This window comes from Manis pentadactyla, chromosome 10, assembly GCF_030020395.1.
Source record: "Manis pentadactyla isolate mManPen7 chromosome 10, mManPen7.hap1, whole genome shotgun sequence".
NCBI classification, from domain to species: domain Eukaryota; kingdom Metazoa; phylum Chordata; class Mammalia; order Pholidota; family Manidae; genus Manis; species Manis pentadactyla.
In genome coordinates, this window is record NC_080028.1 from 16,357,036 (window position 1) to 16,378,290 (window position 21,255).

The 21,255-nt window shown below is 40.5% G+C and overlaps 1 protein-coding gene across 1 annotated transcript in view; it reads left to right on the forward strand.

The window, feature by feature from the left end:
- Positions 1-21,255, forward strand: part of SLC41A2 (solute carrier family 41 member 2) — a 206,358-nt gene that overhangs the window by 82,627 nt on the left and 102,476 nt on the right. The gene's annotated exons all lie outside the window — the stretch shown is intronic.

A 21,255-nucleotide genomic window follows, 5' to 3' on the forward strand; every position in this document is an offset into this window, starting at 1 on the left:
GTATTTTTGAATTCGGTTTGCTAATATTTTGTTGAGTATTTTTGCATCTACGTTCATCAGGGATATTGGTCTGTAATTTTCCTTTTTGGTGGGGTCTTTGCCTGGTTTTGGTATTAGGGTGATGTTGGCTTCATAGAATGAGTTTGGGAGTATCCCCTCCTCCTCTATTTTTTGGAAAACTTTAAGGAGAATGGGTATTATGTCTTCCCTGTATGTCTGATAAAATTCCAAGGTGAATCCATCTCTCCCAGGGATTTTGTTCTTTGGTAGTTTTTTGATTACTGCTTCAATTTCGTTGCTGGTAATTGGTCTGTTTAGATTTTCTGTTTCTTTCTGGGTCAGTCTTGGAAGGTTGTATTTTTCTAGGAAGTTGTCCATTTCTCCTAGGTTTCCCAGCTTGTTAGCATATAGGTTTTCATAGTATTCTCCAATAATTCTTTGCATTTCCGTGGGGTCCGTCGTGATTTTTCCTTTCTCGTTTCTGATACTGTTGATTTGTGTTCACTCTTTTCCTCTTAATAAGTCTGGCTAGAGGCTTATCTATTTTGTTTATTTTCTCGAAGAACCAACTCTTGGTTTCATTGATTTTTGCTATTGTTTTATTCTTCTCAATTTTATTTATTTCTTCTCTGATCTTTATTATGTCCCTCCTTCTGCTGACTTTGGGCCTCAGTTGTTCTTTTTTTCCCAATTTTGATAATTTCGATGTTAGACTATTCATTTGGGTTTGTTCTTCCTTCTTTAAATACGCCTGGGTTGCTATATACTTTCCTCTTAAGACTGCTTTTGCTGTGTCCCACAGAAGTTGGGGCTTAGTGTTGTTGTTGTCATTTATTTCCATATGTTGCTGGATCCCCATTTTAATTTGGTCATTGATCCATTGACTATTTAGGAGCGTGTTGTTAAGCCTCCATGTGTTTGTGAGCCTCTTTGCTTTCTTGGTACAATTTATTTCTAGTTTTATACCTTTGTGGTCTGAAAAGTTGGTTGGTAGAATTTCAATCTTTTTGAATTTACTGAGGCTCTTTTTGTGGGCTAGTATGTGGTCTATTCTGGAGAATATTCCCTGTGCACTTGAGAATAATGTGTATCCTGTTGCTTTTGGGTGTAGATTTCTATAGATGTTTATTAGGTCCATCTGTTCTATTGTGTTGTTCAGTGCCTCTGTGTCCTTACTTATTTTCTGTCTGGTGGATCTGTCCTTTGGAGTGAATGGTGTGTTGAAGTCTCCTAAAATGAATGCATTGCATTCTATTTCCTCCTTTAATTCTGTTAGTATTTGTTTCACATATGCTGGTGCTCCAGTGTTGGGTGCATATATATTTATAATGGTTATATCCTCTTGTTGGACTGAGCCCTTTATCATTATGTAATGTCCTTCTTTATCTCTTGTTACTTTCTTTGTTTTGAAGTCTATTTTGTCTGATACTAGTACTGCAACACCTGCTTTTTTCTCCCTATTGTTTGCATGAAATATCTTTTTCCATCCCTTGACTTTTAGTCTGTGCATGTCTTTGGGTTTGAGGTGAGTCTCTTGTAAGCAACATATAGATGGGTCTTGTTTTTTAATCCATTCAGTGACTCTATGTCTTTTGATTGGTGCATTCAGTCCATTTACATTTAGGGTGATTATCGAGAGGTATGTACTTATTGCCATTTCAGGCTTTAGATTCGTGGTTACCAAAGGTTCCAGGTTACTTTCCTTACTATCTAACAGTCTAACTTAACTGACTTAGTATGCTGTTACAAACACAATCTAAAGGTTCTTTTGTATTGCTCCTCCTTTTTTTTCCTCCTTCATTCTCTATATATTAGGTATCAAATTCTGTACTTTTTGTCTATGCCTTGATTGACTTTGAGGATAATTTAATTTTGCATTTGCTTCATAATTAGCTGTTCTACTTTCTTTACTGTGGTTTTATTACCTCTGGTGACAGCTATTCAACCTTCCTGTTGCTCTCTCAGGATTAGTTGCGCCAACTGTATTTTCTAATTGTATCCAGTTTTAGGAGGAAGCCTCTGTCTCTCCTCTACACCATCTTTAATCCAATCTCTGAAACCCATTTCTAAGTAAAGGAAAATTCTCAAAATTCACATAATATATTCCAGAAACAAATTATCAATATTTGAAAAAATGCAAATAATTTAAGTGGACTTCTGTGATCACAATTCAATATAACTGGAAAATAATAGCATTTAAAAAAATCTCTTCCACTTAAAATTGTAAAAACACTACTAAGCATTACTTGCATCTAGAGGAAATAGTAAAATCAAAGTGCTCGCCAAATGCTAAATATTTAAAAAGTCAAGAAAATAGCCAAACTACTAACTATTAAACCACAATAGGGGAAGGGAGGAAGGTTTGGTTTCATAAATACATGAAATAAATGATAATGGAACAATAGCCATAAAATTAGAGGAAATACAGAAAAATTTATACAGACCACTTTGTATACTCTACACAAACACATTTGAAAACCTGTATGAAACCATTTGAAATGGATAATGTTCCTGAAATATATAAAAATATAAGCCAGTAAGAGAAGCGATCCATGAATCTGATTATATAAATATTAAAAAATAACTTTTACATAAGAAAAATCAGCATATGCACTGTGAAAAGGCAAATGACTTAAAACAAGATTTCCAACTTACACCACTAGAGTCAGTATCCATAACATAAAGAGCATCTAAAAACAAAGAAGAAAAAGGCCAAGCACTCCATGGAAAGACAGGTTAGATAAATGAAAAATTCACAGAAATAGAAAGACACACAGTGCTTAAACATATAAAAAAAAGATGTGCAAACTCACTCATACTAAAAAAAATGCAAAAGAAAATGACACTGAGGAGACATTACTTATCTATCAGGTTTTCAATATTAAAAAGTTACAACATACCGATTAACAAAGTTGTAGGGAACCAGGCACTGTCTTTCATTAACATTGGGAATGCAGAATGATAAGGGTAGCTACAGAAGGGAATTGGCATTATCTAGTAAAATTACACATATATTTACCTTTTTACCCAGAAATTCCTAATACTCTGGGAAAAAAACACAAAATAAAATGTGCATAGTGGCACTAATTGTAACAGTAAAAAACTAAACCAGATGTCCATTCATAGAGATCTGGTTGAATAAAGACACAATGGAGTACTATATAATGAAAAAGAAATGAGGCAAATCTACATGTCCTACTATGCAGTGATTTTCTGGATATATTGATAAGTGAATAAAGCAGATTGCAAAACAACATTTATAGTATGCTGCCTTTTGTGTAACAAAGTGAGGGAAATAGCTATGTATGTATACATACATACACACACCTACACATGCACATATGCTTATATTTTTTAAAAGAAACAATGGAGGATAAGATGAAAATGAATAAAATAGTTACCTAGAAGGGAAAGGAAAGGATCTTAGCTGTAAATGTACTTTGCTTCATAGTTTTATTTGAAACCATGTGAATACCTTATATACTTTAATGCACATAAACTGAAAACTGAAAACAGAAATAACTGAATTTGACTATCTATCAAGTTTGTGGCATAAAAACACAGAAAGGAATTATTTTATGTGACTGCGGATAAAATGAAAGTTCCTGTGGCCAGGATTCTCACCTGGCCCTGGTTTGCTAGCTCACTGCACACATGTGGGCAATACATTGCGATTGACTCTATATAAAGAGTTCTTCACAGTGGTTTGCGTGACACAGTGGCACAGCTGCAAGGCTGCAGGAGAGCAGAGCAGAGGCTGGAGTGGTGGCAGCGCCGAGGACAGAGGCCCAGAGGATGGCTGTGCTGGACGGTTGTGTGGGCAGAGAGGATCAGAGGCAGAGTCTGGCTTGCTGCATGCAGACTCGCTCTGAGTGAATGGGATTTTAGTGAGTGACCTGCCACTGTGGAAATAAAGTTGGGAATAAACGCTTTCACCCCAAGAATGTTTTACTGTCATTTTCTTTGGTCACATTGAATCCATAGTGAACTTGCCCGGGTCTGAAACCCATTGGCAAGACAGTAATTTTAACACAATATTTGGATGGTACATCCTTAGTGAGATATATCTTAAGGACAATAACTACACATCCGTAAAAATATATTTTAAGCATCATCTTAAAATATATTCAATCATCTTAATTGGAGAAGGAGGAGTAGGAGGTCTTTTACAAAATCAAGCTCCTACCTACCATTTTACAGGAAATAAGAGGAATAGAGGGCTAAATGTAAACTACTCAAAGAAGCAATCAGCCAAATCAATGTGGGTGTCTTGTCTGAGGAGATTGCCCCTGGGCAAGTTCACACTGGATTCGGTGAGACCAAATAATAACAATGGAACGTTAGAGGTTAAAGGGTTTATATCAAGCTTTCTTCTCATGATGGCAGGTCAAGTGCTGGAATCATGTCTGCCTCTGGGGCAGTCTGCATATAACAAGGCTGTCTCTGTCTCTGCCTCCAGGCAGAGCACTGGGCAGAGCTTTTCATATAGTAACACCAACAATAACGGTTCATTGTCAATGGTTGTGTAAGCATTAGCCTAGCAGTAGGCCAATTACATCATCAAGCAGATTAGGGTCAGGAGAGGATCCTGGCCATAGGAACCTTCATTTTCCATATATTCCACCCATCCACAATTCTCACCTCACAATCTATGTGCCCTCAATCTTCTGCAATGGTCACTGTGCAAGAAAGCTGGAGAATTGTAACTGGATTCCACAACAGCAACAGAGGCTACAACAACGTACATATAACAAAAATTATAATAATCCTCAAGCCTGAGGAGATCTGTTGCCACCAAGTGGTCATTCCAGTTGTATTCAAGCCAGTTCTACTCAGATGAGTTCATAACTCGTGCTTTCCATGGGAGAAATCAATCTTCTGAAATCATCCCTATGTGAGAAAGCTAGAACCTTGTAACAGCAATAGTAATAATAATAATAATAATAATTCCTCAAGCCTGAGGAGATGAATTGCCACCAAGTGGTCATTCCAGCTGTATTCAAACCAGTCCCAGTTCACAATCACAATCCACACTTTCCATGGGAGGCCTGTAGTAGAACTGATAGGGAACTCCATGCACACCCGGAGAGTAGCAGTTTCTGCTAGGATGTGTGCCCAATCCATGAAGACATTAGATTAACCTTAAGGGTGATAAGACATATGTTTTAATGACATCGACATAGGCAAATCTTGTCCATCAGGTGGGATGCATGCAACAGAGTGGTCTTGTGATAGGACAGTGGCAGGAAGGGGGTCTCATCCAGGTCTAGTATATCATACTTTTACCCCTCTCCCTGTGGGAGTTAGTGAGGGGCCTATGTATAGTACTACTGGAGGTGCATGCACTGGCCATAAAAATAAAACAAAACTCCCTGGTAAGATGCTCTTACCTTCTGGCCATTTAGGATACATTACTGTGAACTTTGGGGGCCTCTCTGCCATTACTCCAGGAATACACAGGAGGCCAGCTTCCAGGCCTTGCCCCCAAGATGCCAGAAGGGGCAGCCATAGCTGGTCCATGTGTCAAAACATCCAAGGCCACGCCCACTCAATGGAGTCTCTGGGTTCTATTGCAGTTGGTGCTAGTAGCAAGATATTATTCTGGTAGCCAAACTCCAGCTTCAATAATTCCACCTTAGTTGTACTTGCAATTGTAGAGGGGAAGCAGCAATGTGTGTTAGCATGTCTACGGGGCTCAATGCCCCTTTCCGAGGCTTCTCATTCAAACACTGTAGCACTGCCCATAAGCAGACTGACCATCCCTGTAGACTACTGGTGTCTGACTTCAGGCCATATTTTAACAAACCATTGTATCTCTCTATCATGCCTGCCCCTCTAGGATTATATGGTACATGAAACTTCCACTTTATCCCTAATTGGTGCACCCATTCTTGTAGTGCATATCCAGTAAAGTGGGTGCCTTAATCACTCTCAATTACCTGAGGTTGGCCATAGGCTGCAAAGAGACAGTCTAGACCTCTTTTAGACATTTTCTGATCTGTGCAATGTGCAGGAAAAGCAACCAGAAATCCAGTAGCTGTGTCCACACCCGTCATGACATATTGATACCTTTCTGACATGGGCAGAGACCCAATATAGTCTATCTGCCACCTTAGGAGGGGTATCAGCCCCTTAGCTATTCTCCCAGGTTGCTGTGGGATTCAACGTAAGTCCCTTTTTGAGAAAACAATGCAATCTTGCTGGGTTCTGCTGACTTCTTCAAAGGTTAAAGGCAGGCCCCACTGATGGGATACAGCCTACATTGTCTTCTGCCTTCATCCAGCAAACATTGATGTAACCATTGGACCATATCAGAGGCAGGTTTTCCTTCTAGCCATTGTACCTCAGCCAATTCATCTGCTTCATCGTTTCCTGGGGATGCAGTGGCAAATGGCCTGTCACATGATATTCTGAACTGTTTTAGTCTGACCAGAGGCCCATAAGTCTTGCCACAACTCTTGCCCCCAAGGGGTTGGTGATCAATTGGCATGATACCATGTCAGTAGCCACAGAGGCAAGCCTCAATAGATGGCTCAGCTGTCAGTGCAGACAATTTTGGGGAGGGCTCCTAGGTTATCACAAGCCATATTATGCAACTCTGACCATTCACCGCTTTTCCCCTCAGCATCTTCCATCCATATTGTCTCAGTTTTAGGATGGAAAGTTACAACTCTCCATTTCAGGTGCTGCTCATAGCTGGAGCCATCTGTATACCAGGCATCTTCAGGTATAGGGGCTCTTCCCTCTTGATAAGGTGTCTCTGCTACTACTGGCTCTAAAGCAAATTATTCCTGCCTTGCACTGGTATATGTCACTGGCCCCAGTAAGTACTGGAGTTCTTCACTCAAGGGGCTAGCAGAGAGGGCACTATGCTGCTGCAGGTACACACCCCCACTTGGCCAGTGAAGGCGTCCATGCCATGCCACTCTGTGGCTTTTGGGTCCAGTCTCATACCCACCCCGCGATGGGGCAGGTGGTTATTACCTTTATCAGGGCCATTCCGGTGATGGGCTCTGTAGCCAGCAAGTCATGTTACAAAGCAGCCAGTTGTTTCCCTATTAAGGTGCTCCTTTCTAGAATTGTGACCGAATCTAATAGGCTGGAGAGTTCATTCAAGCCACTGCCAGAGACTCGAGCCATAACCATCTTTGGTCACATGAACATCCAGCTCACAGGCCTTGATGGGTCTATAACACTCAGGGCCTGTACGGCCTTGACTGCCTGTTTTTGCAGCAGTAAAAGAAGATTTATATGTCTCATTTCAGTCTCACCTGATGCCCTTTTATACCAAATGGTATAAGAGCTTCAGAATTTGTGCCAAGTGTAGGACAATCACTTTCCAGTAGCCTAAAAGACCCCAAAACTCTTGTAATAATGCCATAGTTGGAGGGATAGGAAAGGCCTGGACTCTATGACTGCTTCTGGGATAACTTTAGTCTTACCCTACCAGACAATCCCCAAGAATTTGACTGACAAACCAGGTCCCTGAAACTTGGTACTGTTCACAGCCCATCCTTTCTCCTGTAGATGTTGCAGCAGTCTAGGTGCTGCACCTTCTAGATCTGTGGGAGAATAAGAAGTAAGCCTTATATCATCAATATAATGGTACAGCTGCACCGTTGGTGGTTTCTCCCATGCTTGAAAGCTCTGGGCTACCAGTCTGTGACAGATGGTGTGACTGTGGAAGTATCCCTGTGGAAGGACAGTGAATGTCCACTGCCGGCCTTCCCGCATGAAGGCAAACTGTTCCTGACTTTCTTGTGCTATGCCAATAGAAAAGAAAGCATTAGCAAAGTCCACAACATAATGATGTGTCCCTAGTTCATGACTGAGGGTATCCATAAGGGCTGCCATAGAGGGGACAGCAGCATGCAAAGAGGATATGACTTTATTCAGTTTTCTGTAATCCACGGTCATACACCAGGAGCCATCCAGCTTTTTTTTTCTGGCCATATCAGGGAATTAAAAGGGCTATGGGTGGGCTTTTTAATGCCCACTTTCTCCAGTTCCTGAAGGACTTCTCCAATTTTTTTATGCCCTCCAGGCAATTTGTATGGCTTGGTATTAGTCACCCACCAAGACAAAGCTATAGGCAGGTGCTTAGCGTGTCCCATCAGAAGTGTCTTCACCACATGTACCCTCAGTCTGAACTCACCTGCAGTGGTCTATAACCATAGGCCCTGCAGGATATCTATCCCCAAAATATATTTGGGGATGGGAGAGATAAACACAGTATATTCCTTTGTGGGTAGATGTCCTATTCCCAGTGGGATTTGGGCTTATTTCACTCTGATAGCCTTATGTCCATCTATAACAGTTCAAGGGGACGGTTTCCCAGGAAACCATTCAAGGTTGCCATAAATCAGTGAGCATTCAGTTCCTGCAACTACCAGAGCCAGGACACATTGTACATTCACTGGGGACCAATGAATTGATATTTCAACATGTGGCCTTCAGTCCCCATCTGGTCCCCCCAAGCGGGGGCTCCTCAACCCTTCCTTCAGTCAAACTGCATCACCCAATCATTTTCCTGTGAAGGTTCAGGTGAGATAAGCTCGCCCTCTAGCAGGAAGTCTTGCAGGCGCCCAGGCTGGGCTTGTGGCTCTGTATCCAGCCTCCATTTCTTGGTCCTCAGTGGCCAAAACTGCTGCTCTGGCTTCAATTGCTGCCACAACTCAAGTAATATTCTACTTGACTTCCCATCCAATTTCTCTGAGTCTTCTCCTGTCCCTATTCAATCAACCCACATCTGGGTCCTTGTGACCTTCATGGGACCCTTTAGACCATTCCTTTCAGTAGCAGACCACACTTCCTTCTGTGTCTGCATCACTTCAGCCTCCCCCAGATCTGCCACAGTTTGGTAACCACATTTATGGGCTGCCCTAAATGAGGGGGCAAGAATGGCCACTAAGGGCCCAAAGAGGGACGAGGGAGCTGTTTGCAGCACCTTATCCCTCAACTTTCCTGTAAACAGCTCCTCATCCAGGCTGTAATGTACTGGATTATAAATGGCATTTTTCATGCCTAATGCCCATAACACCTGTTGGACCTTGGTATATGTCTTCCATCTAGCAGGAGAAGATGGTAAGTCCCCCTGATAGGGCCATACAGTGCAAAGTACAGCCATTACCCACTTGAGAAGTGAATGATTCCCTGGGGTCTGATGTACGTTCTGCAGTTGCTGCCACAAGGCCAGATGGTTGTCAGGGAAACCAGCTTTCCCATCTCTGATCCAGGCAGAATGATCCCATACACTCCTACATCCCAAAGGCTCAGAACCACGCTGATATGGACTCTGAGGGTTTCTGCTGAAACCAAGAGCCCAAATCCACCAGCTCTGTCTGTGTGTAGGGGTAAAGCATAGAGTGCTCCATGACCTGGGTTGGGGGCTGCACCTCTCCTGAAGGAACCCATGTTGCTGTGCCTTTATTTTCTCGACTGCAACCAGGTGGGATTTCAATAGAGGAGAGGTTGGTGCCTCCAGCACCATCTCTACTTCTGTGTTTTTCCCCAGCTCCTCCACCAATTCTGGGGCTGACAGCAGCTCTCTCACTCTGCAGAGTGCCTCCTCTGCTGCACTCTTTACCTTTTCCACAGTACATTACAGTGATGCTAGTTCAGTCTTCAATATCCCTTACCTTCTCCTCAGTACCTCACAGCTGGTGTTATGCTGCCTCTTCCACAGCACCTTGCAGCACTGCTGTCTCATTCCATAAAGAATCTTTTACCTGCTCCACAGCACCTTGCAGCCTGCATTCTTGTGTTACCATTACATCTTTTATTTTCTCCATAGCACCCCAAAGTGATGCCATCTCAATCATCAATTACTTTTTTCTTTCTTCATGACTTTTAACTCTTCTTGTGCTTCTCACAGGAGCATGTTAATCTCCTTTATGGTCCTTCTTAACACTGTGAGGAATAACCAACCCACGGTTCCTGCTGCCATGTGGGCACTCTGTTTCTCCAAAGACTCCCCTGTTTTTCAGAGGGCCTCTTCTACTGCCTCAGGTGTCACCTCCACCTCCCCCAAGTCCTGAGGAGAGGTCCACTCAGACCTTAGAAGGCGGGCCACCTCAGACCTTATGCCCACTGGGGGATGCCCAGGTGTCTCTCCATTCATGGGGCAGCCCATTGAAGTACCTATCCCCCGAGGGCAGCTTATTCCATTTCTCAGTCTGCAGCAAGTCCTGCCAACTATGCCAACAGTCTGTCTTGAGAGGGATTGCCCCCAGGCAAGTTCACTCTGGTTAAGGTGAGACCAAATAACAAAAATGAATGTTAGGTTGAGTGCTGGAATTTCATCTGCCTCTGGCAAATCCATCTCATCTCTGCCTCCAGGGAGAGCACTGGGCAGAGCTCTTCATATAGTAATGCTGACAACAATGGCTCAGTGCCAATGGGTGTGGAAGCAGTAGCCTAGTAGTAAGCCAGCTACATCATCAAGTAGACTAGGGTCAGGTGAGGATCCTGGCCGTAGGAAATTCCATTTTCCCTGCAGTGGGGAATTCTACAGGATAAATATTTGTTTTATTCAACAGGAAAATGATATGAAAAGAAGATGAATGTCTTAAATTTAAGATGCTTAGAAGGCATATAAACATAAATAGAAACTTGTTGGTGGACTTGTATGGGTGTTATAGTTGTTGTAACGGGCAAGCTTTAATCACGTGGGAACTGAAGCAGCACAGGTAATTGCTGACTGGGTGTTAAAATGAAACTTTTCCAAGAAATTATAAATAAGCTTGCCATCCAAAAGATAAAATGTAAAACTAATAAAGATGGATCCTGGGTCCACCTTTGGACTAGCTGAGACAAGGGGAATGGAATTACCCTGGTTGGTTTAGGTCAGTCAAGGCCCACTATCCTAGCTGGGGGTGGATGGGTCAATACCATGTGGTAGGAAGAGGTACAAAGGAAATTAGGGGATGCCCACAATGCCTACTACAGTCAATAATATTTGGAATTAATTCTTTTGAAGTTTTTCTGAAAGGTAATTTTTATTCTTTCAGGCTCATTTTTATCTTTAGCAGGAACTAACCAAACTGATCATTTATGCAGTACCTTTTCAAATTGCTATTACCTGGCTCTTAGGCCCTTAGGAACAATTATCTACTTAATTTAATTACCCAATTTTGCAAATCAAACTCTTTTTATCTCTAGAGACATGTACACTAAGTGCTGAAAATTATGGTGTAATTATATTGCAAACAATTTATTTTGGTTAGCTTCTTAAACTAATTTATTTTAATCCTATGTGTAAAGTCTAATGTTTGTGTCAAAGAAATGCTTTGCTTTTTAGCAACTTAAATTTTCAGTCAGGGGTGGGAATGAGGGGAGCAGGGTTTTATTTCTAGTACACTAGTGTTCTGAAGAATAGATGACTTTAAACTGGAGTTACCTTGATTCTCTGCTTCATCTGCTGGATATTTTAAATTATTTTTTAAGGGTTAAATTTTGTACAGAGTGCAAGGCGTCATCATTTCTTCCTCAAAGTTCAATCTATACCAAGGCACAAATAAGATCTGTGAAGTATCAATGGATCAAAAGTAACATCATATCTTAATAAAGAGTGAAAATATGCATGGAGAGGGTAGTAAAGAGCCATTTCATTTTGTATAATTCATTGGGTTTTGATCCAGAGTATTTTTTTATTTTAATCTATTTTAGTTATTTGCATACCCTTTTAATTCTTCTCCTGGGTTATGCTTCCAATATCTTGTACTAGTAAAACAGAGTGTCTAGAGCTAGGCTGCCAGCATCTCCTCAAAAGTATTTAGAAAATGTATACATAATTAGGTCAATAACTAAGCATTTTAATGATAGTTTTTCATACAATGATAGGTATGCAGTATGATAGAAACGATCAGAAGATTTAACTTTTCTAGTTAAAAGTTAAATCATGGGAGAGGACTGGAAAGAAAGCCTTTTTTTTTTTTACACTGGTAAATTGTGTACAGTTCGCACTGTTCCCTTTTTCTCATCCTACACTACCTCTTTAATCTATCTTATGTCAAAAACATTTTGCAAGTTAACACATCCTGATTACAAACTGTTATGGGGCCCACAAAATGCTATCCAGAACAGAGAAGTCTTTATTATTTTTAAATGAATACTTTCATTTTCACAAAAGCTAGCTTCCTTTGAAGCTGCCCAAATAAACCAACTACACACTGGTTATAAGTTTCTGATTTATTTATCGAAGAAGGTACTGGAAGAGAGATTGCTACAGAGAACAGAAGCAGAACCAGCACATTTTTATGAGTCTTTCCCTCTGAACTGGTGGTATGTTGCCACAATATCTTCCTAGGTCCCTGTTCCCCATCTCAAATTTTTGTCACTTCTTATTTTGATATAATTTCAGATTTATAGACAAATTGCAGTAGTAGAAAAACTCTTGCCTACATTTTACCCAGATTCAAAAATGGATGTATTTTGCCCCATTTGTTTTTTGCTTTATCATATTTTTCTATGTCTCTCTCTCTGCACCACACACACAATCTTTTGTTGAAATAATCTAGAGCAATCATAGATTTTATACCTCATTTACCCCTAAATACCTCCATGTCTAAATCCTAAATGCAAGGATATTTTCTTATGTAACCAGAGCACAATGAAAATCAGAAAATTCAACATGAATACAGTACTATTATGTAATCTACTGTTTATATTCAGATTTTAATTAACTCAATTATGTCCTTTATAACTTTTTCTTAAACCAGTCTAGGATCCAACACAAGATCACAGACTTCACAGACTGCACACAGTCTTCTCAAATCAATCTATGACAATTTCTTAGTAATCTTTTGTCTTTCATGACTGTTATTTTTGAAGAGGACTGAACAGAGATTTTTGTAGTATGTCCCTTAATTTGGGTCTGTCCTGTTTCCTCATGATTAGATTCAGATTATATATTTTTGGCAAGTATACCACAGAAATATTAGGTCCTTTTCAGTGCATTGTATCAGGAGGCCCATGATGCAGATTTGTCTTTTTACTGGTGACGTTAGCCTTGATCACTTGGTTAAGGTTGTGTCTGTCAGATTTCTGCACTGTAGAATTACTCTTTTCAGTTAACAAGTATTTGTGGGAGATGTGTAAACATACTGTCTCATTAAGCTTTCCCTCCTTGATTTTTACACCTACTGATGATTTTTTAACTCTTTCATTCATACTCTATGTTTTAGTTGGTATCCTACTGTGAGAAAGATCTTTCCCTTCTCCCATTTATTTATTTATATCAACTTTGACTCATTTTTATTCTATTTAGTGGGTTTTAATCCACTACTATTGTAATTTATTTTGATACAACCATTGTCCCAGTGGGAGCCCTTTCAGTCTGCAAATCTCACCCTTTTATATATCTCCATCATTCTTTGAACACTTAATTTTTGGTACAACTTATTTCAGGCTTATTTTGTACTTTTCCTGCACCAGCCCTGGAATTAGCCTTTTCTCCAAGGATCACTGGTTCCTTTTAATGTTAAGAATGGTATTTAGAAAGTGAGATCTGAATGTGAGGTGTGCTAATTGCTACTGATATGTCCTAGCTTTTAGGCCCCCTCATGGAAGAGGGCAAGGAAACACACATGTACACTCATATCCTCATATATATTTATTTCTGTATTTTAAAACTTCAATAATGAGAAACTTGCTGAGTGTGCTAGAACCAGCTTGAACTAGCTCATAAGGGCTGATTACTAAATAATTGTAATTTTGTAAGTTGGTTGTAGCTTGAAATCAACCATGGGAGCATTTACACCACAGCAATTGGCAAATGCTACAAATCAATTTTGGATTTTATTGTTTGTTTTTTCATAGCAAGTCAGTTTAGCAGTACACCACTGAAATCTGACTTCCATTATCCTCAATATATTTATTCAAAATACTTAATCTATTAGCTGACTTTAAAATAGGGACATTATTTTGGATTTTCTAGGGAAGACCAATATACTCATGAGTGTCCTTAAAACAGAAGAGGGAGGCAGAAGTAGAGAGTCAAAAGAGACATGAGGATGGAAGGAGGGTCAGAGATGCTACATTGTTGTGTCTGAAGACAGGAAGGGGCCTACAAGCCAAGGATTGTAGAGAAGAATTCTCCTCTAGAGCCCTAAGGAGGAATGCAGCTCTGCTGAAATCTTAATTTTAGTTCAGTTAGATTTATATTGGGCCTCTCATGTACAGAGCTGTAAGATAACACATGTTTTGTTTTAAGCCACTAAGTCTGTGACAATTTGGTATAATGGAAAAAAAAATGCATAGCATGTATATTTTTTTCTCTCAGGGCTCTCTCAGCATTACATCACTGAGACTCACCCATTTTGTTGAGAACATCCATAATTTGTTTCATTTTTATTGCAGAGTAGTATTCCATTATATGAACATACCAAAGTTACTTTTTCCCTTCTATTGATGAACTTTTGATTATTTCCAGTTTTGGACTATTATGATAAAATTGTTATGAACAGTTTTCTATAGTCTCTTTTTGGATATATGAAGAGAATGCTTATAATTATTGGGTTTACCTTGCAGGATCAGCAAGACCATAATGTCATTCCCAGAAGTATGTATGATCAGCATCCAAGTTTTGCAGAAAGTCTGTCTGCTAGCAAAAATCCAACAGTCAGAGTAAAGAAGCAGAACAATGCAACACATGATTAAATTTTAAAAATAAATTAATACATCTGCTGGGAATGCAACCAGAACAGAAAATCAAAATGCCAGCAGCATTAAAGTAAAAGACAATAAATTAAAATGTAACCATTCATTCATTTCAGGGGAAAAATTATCAAATATCCACTCAGGGCTAATAAGATGGTGCTTGCCTGAGATATAAAGACCCTGCTGACAATCCAGTAGGGACAGGAACCTTTATAATATAGGAAGTTTAAGTTCTAGGACCATGCTCTTCACAGGTGCTGTGTAAGCAGAGAAGGAGAAACCTTTAAGTCCACCTAGTGGGTATGGACCTGGTGTGGAGTGTCCTAGTTAATGAGAACAGCAATTCTGAAGCCAGGAGGCAGGAACTTCTGGGCACAGCTGGGGAACAAGAGGGACTTGATGGGTCTTCAGGGACAGCAGAGATGTACTATAAATATATCAGGAATAGGGAACCCTGGAAACATTAGCATGTTTGTGGAGAGAAATTCTCAACAAGGAGTAATCAGCAAGAACTCTAAAAGAGATACAGACATCATCTTGAAATTCAATTCCTCTTGATTCTCCGCCCCTCCCTTTTTTTTGACAAGTAGTTCTCCCTACCTGGAATATTCTCTCCTTTCTTTCCTATCACACCTCCTAAAATTTATATTAGCATAACTATTGATCCTTTAGATTTCAGCCTAATATCATTTTCTCTTAGAAGGCTTCCTGACTCCCAAATTTTGGAAGATGCTTCTGCTTTGTACAACTACAGCCATCCGCCACCCCCCGACATTCTCTGTACATGTCTGTCTTCCCTGATAGACAGTGAAGCAGTAAATTTGGGGGTATTATTAACCCCATTTCACAGTTGTGGAATGTGAGGCATACTGTGGAGTAATGCCTCAATTCCTAATTTATAAACCAGGAATAGCACCAGTATGTACCTTAGAGAGTTACTCTGAGGACTGAATGAGTTCATAAAGACAAGGCGCTTAGAAGTAAATCCTCTCTAGATGATCTCATACCTGTGTATGTCTCCTGACTTTCTTTCCACAGTCTTTCGAATTTCAGCAGATGGTAACTCCAGTCTACTGACTGCTTAAGCCACAAACTTCGGAAGCATCCTAATGACACTCTCTCTCACACACTTCATTCAGTCCATTAGCAAATCCTGCTTGTCAGCTCTACTTTCAAATGTATCCAGAGTCCAGCGCCTTCTCACCACTCCCTCTGTGGCCATCCTGGGCTGGGCCACCATCCCTCCCCAAAATTATTGTAAAAACCACCACCCCTCCCCCCGATTATTGTAAAACTCTCCTCTGGGTCCTTCTGCTTCCACCCTTGACCCCTCAGTTAGCTCTCCAAAGGGATCCCGCTGAAACCTGACTCAGAGTGGTCCGTTTCTCTGCCTACTACTTGTGTTCATAGTTATCACCAGCGGATATCCATCCATCCTTCCATCCATCATTTATCTACCTACCTACATATACATATATATGTCTGTTTGCTTGTTATTTGTTTATTGTCTTTCCCCATTTGAATGTGAACTCTGTAAGGCAGGCATATGTTAATTTTGTGCACTGCTGTATTCCCAGAGCATTGAAGAGAAAGCATAGCATTTAGTAAGTGCTCAATAAATATTTGTAAATGGATATTAGTATTTGGTACACAGTAGGTCCACAATAACTATGTATTGAGTGAACAAACACATGAATGATCTAGAGATTCCCAGGAAGGGAGTTGATAAAGGGGGTCAGGGGAAAGAAACTGGTACATGTCTCCACAAACATTTGCTGGATGGGCTGCATGTCCTCTGGGTCATGGTTTCCTCTGATCTCTTTTCCTTATGAGTGTTTTCTATGGGTTGTATAACCACTTTTTTTTTTTATTTGAGAGGGCATCTCTCATATTTATTGATCATATGGTTGTTAACAACAATAAAATTCTGTATAGGGGACTCAATGAACAATCATTAATCAACCCCATGCCTAATTCTCAACAGTCTCCAATCTTCTGAAGCATAACGAACAAGTTTTTACGTGGTGAACAAGTTCTTACATAGTGAATAAGTTCTTACATGGTGAACAGTGCAAGGGCAGTCATCACAGAAACTTTCGGTTTTGATCACACATCATGAACTATAAACAATCAGGTCAATTATGATTATTCGTTTGATTTTTATACTTGATTTATATGGGAATCCCACATTTCTCCCTTATTATTATTATTTTAATAAAATGCTGAAGTGGTAGGTAGATGCAAGATAAAGGTAGAAAACATAGTTTAGTGCTGTAAGAGGGCAAATGTAGATGATCAGGTGTGTGCCTATAGACTAAGTATTAATCCAAGCTAGACAAGGGCAACAAAACATCCACGGATGCAGAAGATTTCTCTCAAAACAGCGGGGGTGAGGTTCTAAGCCTCACCTCTGTTGATCCCCAATTTCTCACCTGATGACCCCCCTGCGACTGTGCCTGTCTTAGGTTGTTCCTCCCTTGAGGAATCTTACCCGTCTCTGGCTAACCAGTCATCTTCCAGGGCCATACAGGGAAATGTAAAGTTGGTAAGTGAGAGAGAAGCAATATTCTTTGAAAAGGTTAGCTTTTTACTTTTTTGCAGATTTATGCCCTGTGGCTTCTATGCCCAGCATTTGTCTTGAGGTATCTTTACCACTTGGAAGAATTATGATACTCGGTAATTTCGATATGAGGCATGAATTCTACTTAGGGGTTGTAATTATGAAGGAAGAAGAGAAGCTATAGAAGTAGCGGATGAAAGAAAACATGGGAAGATTGATTATTTCTTTGACATATCTTCTTGTAGTGTAACATAAGTGTGTACAGGTTTTAAATTACTAATTAAATTGCGTGCACACATTAATATAATAGGGATACAGCTACATAACCAAAGCAGACCTACAATTACCAGCCATCTCCAGTGAAACCAAGAAAACCAGTTAGGCACCCTAGGCATTTGTGAAAACTTATCAATGATATGATGGATATTGTCTAACTGAATTTGAATATTTTGAGAAAAATCAGACAAATTAAAACAACACATTCCTGGGAACTGTTCACATCCCATATGTTCTTTTAACAGTAGATAGTCTATAGTCGCAAGATTTTGTAGTGCTGCAACTTGCACTTCTCCTAATTCTTGGTTGAGTTCCGACAGTATAGATCCAGTCAATGTATAACCACTTTTAAGTAGTCCAATGATGGTTCTTAGACCTCAGTGATCATCAGAACTACCCACAGAAGGTTCTTATTTAATCAGTCTATTTAATTGGGAATTTAAGTAATTTTGAATAAGGATTTAATCCTTAGTTTTATTCTATGAAAAATGGAATCATAATGTCATTTTCATCAGGTATAAGGATCAAAAAATCTCTGGGAAGTATTTCTCACATAGCATTAGGTTCCCTTTGCTTCTGCTTGTTTTCTGTAAAGTTCAGAAGTTAACTTCTTAGAAACAAGTCATATTCTTTACTGTCTTAAAATTTAGGTTTGATTGTCTTCAGTGCAGATCTCTACTTTGAGTTTCCGATTTATTTTCCAAATATATATTCATTGTCTTTACTTGGATGTCTCATAGGGATGTTGAACAGCCTATGTTGAACATAACTAAAGCTACTCAAACGTGTCCCCTTCAGGCCTCCTTCTCCAGGTTTCCCATGTTACAAAGAAATATGCAGCTGCGACATGATGTCACTTCTGCTATGCCATGTCGCCAAGCCAGGGCTTAATGCCTAACCTAATTGCAGTTTCAACCTCCCCCAGAAATGTAGTCAGGAATTTTTCCACTCAGCATCAAAAGGTAATGTCTCAGTATCTGCTCCATCCCCTAAGTCTTCTAAATGAATCCACCTAGAAGACCCTTTTGTCCCCAGATGAAGGTGATCACCCAAAATAACCTCTTTTTCCCTTTATGACTTCCTATCCTGCCTTTGAAAACCTCTCCTTTTCTGTAGCCCTGCGATCATTTCTCTACTTGCTAGAGGGGATGCTACCTGATTCAAAAATCACTTAATAAAGCCACTCAGATCTTCAAATTTATTTGGATGAATTTTGTTTTTTAACACCCATCTCAAAGAATGGAACAAGCTCAAGCTAGAAACCTAGGAGTCATTTTTTGACAGTTTTCTCTCCCTCACCTTCCACATGCAAAGGATCAATCCTTACAGTTCTAATTCTGATCTATTTCCTCCAGCCACAATCTTCTACTCTCCATTGCTTACAAACTGGTCTTACACACCTCCTTATTCATTCTCCACTAAGTAGCCAGAAACGTCCTTTACAGATACAGACTGGATCAAGTCCAACTCTCCAGTGGCTTCCTTTTGCCTTTAGGATTAAGTCCAAAGTTCTCAGTGAGGACCTTAAGGCTCCTACCCTCCTCTCCTGCAGAACCAGCCCCCCACCCTAGGCACAGTGGCCTTTCCCAAGGCCTGAATAGGTGGAGCCCCTTCCTACCAAAGGGCCTTCAAACCTGCAGTTGCCACAGCTCCAAGGGTACTCACCACCCTACCCGCTTCCCTGTGCTGCCTGGCCTCCTACTTCATTTTCTTCAAGGCTCAGATTAAATGTCACTTCCTCAAAGAGATCTGTTTTACTCCCTAGAGCAGACAGGTCCCTTTGTTAAACATTCTTGTAGCTCTCAAGCTTTTTTGTAGCAGTCTTCATAACAATAATTAGCACATATCCTCAATTCTAAGCCATCTTCTTCACAGTTTAAATTGCCAGTTATCAGGCAGAGGAAGTAATAACATGATCATTGTTGGCTGCACATATTAGGACTTAATTTTTCAGAAGGGGGTATCTCTTCAACCAATTCCACCTTGAGCTATTTTCAGATATTTTACAATATCAAGAAAATACACTATGTTGTGGCATACAGGATGAAAGGCACTGCATAAATAGAAGGCTGCCCACTACATGCCAACTAATGAAACCATTATGACTGAACCTCCAAATCTGATTCAGGTGCATACGCGTGGCAAGCCAAGCTCCGAGTCACCAGGTTTGAGGCAGAGAGAGCTTTATCATCAGAAGGGCAGGCCAACAAGAAAGCAGGGGACCTTTCCCAAATCTGCCTTACCTGATCGCACAGAGGCATGGGTTAGATACTATAGGCAAAGGAATGTGGGGGTTAGGGCAGAAACTGGAAGGGCCTTGCAACTTCTCGGAATTATGTGCCAATCCCATCTCCCATGTGCCCCCTGAGGGGACTTGGCATGGTTCATGTCGACTCCACATCTGTTATCAGCTCAACATAGATGTTATCAGCCCACATCCCCCTGGTCCTGAAACCAGCTTCAGGGAAGAGGACAAAGGACAAGGCAAGATTAATGGTCCTTGTAAGGTAGTGCAGGCTATGTCACTCCTGCACGTGAGATTGCTATGGCAGGTAAGCCTAGTGGAGGTGTAAGTGAATAAGAAAATGTATGTCCCAGTTCACCATCAGCTCTCTCTGAAAAGAATGGTGGTAGAAATTTCAAAACTAGGAGAAGGTGATCTCTCCTATAGAAACTTTTGTGCAAAAATCTTAAAAGATTACACAACCCAGGGGAGGTACATTCACCTGGTTGGTACTTTATTTCTGGAAAACTTCCAAGAGCAATTAATCACCTCCTAGTGATATGTAATTCAAAACAATAAGAACAAAAATCAATTTGAGAAACAGTCAAAAAACATTGTATTTTTTCCGTTATTCCTTAAAATAATACTTTCATTCCTAACAGTGTTTAGGGGATGAAGGACACCTGATAGACCACTATAAAAAGCATTACTGCAGTTGGCCAAGACTGATGTAAAAGCACCCTTTGCCCTGAAGGTGAGAGTGAAAACTCAGTTTGATTGCAGAAAGCAAAATTTGAAAAACAAAACTAAAAACAAAAAAAAACCAAACTGGATACATATATACTCTGGTGTCCTTAAGTCCTTTAACCACCTGAAAAGTTATTAAATCACTGGTGTGACCGACTTGCTGGAAACGTTGAGCAAGATGTCATTATCCGAGTAATTTTAAAAATAAGTCTCTCAGAATAAGTACCTGAGAACTGACACCTTTGTTTTTGTTCACTGGAATATCCCTGGCCCCAAGCATAACCCATTACCTGGGTCATATATCCAACAAACAGTTCTTAAATAACATAAATGAGTCCTTGGTTTTATATTGCAAACTCTGGCTCACTTTTACCTAGATTTCAAAACAAGTGTGGGCATTCTTGAAAAGTCTGGCACCCTAGGGCCTCCATTGCACCCGTGCACTTTGCTTCCACACCTCCTCTCCCAGAGGGAGGGTGCTGGGAGCTACTCCCCACCTCACCCCCTTACTGTCCATCCTTTCCGTCTTCGACCTCGGCGCCCCCACGGCCCATTCTGCGCCGCTCTGCGTTAAGGCACGCACAGAGTTACAGATGCCTTGGTTTTAATCATAGTCTGCGGAAAGGTAACACGAACCCAGCCTGCCAGGAGGCCCCCGGTCTGAGAACAGAAATCACGAGTCATAGATTTGGGGGTTCGGACCTAGAAGCTGCCGGCGATTGGCTGTGCGTGGGTCGGTTGAGATGCAGCTGGCTGCCGAGAAAGGCCACAGCCCTCCTCTCCAGGGTAG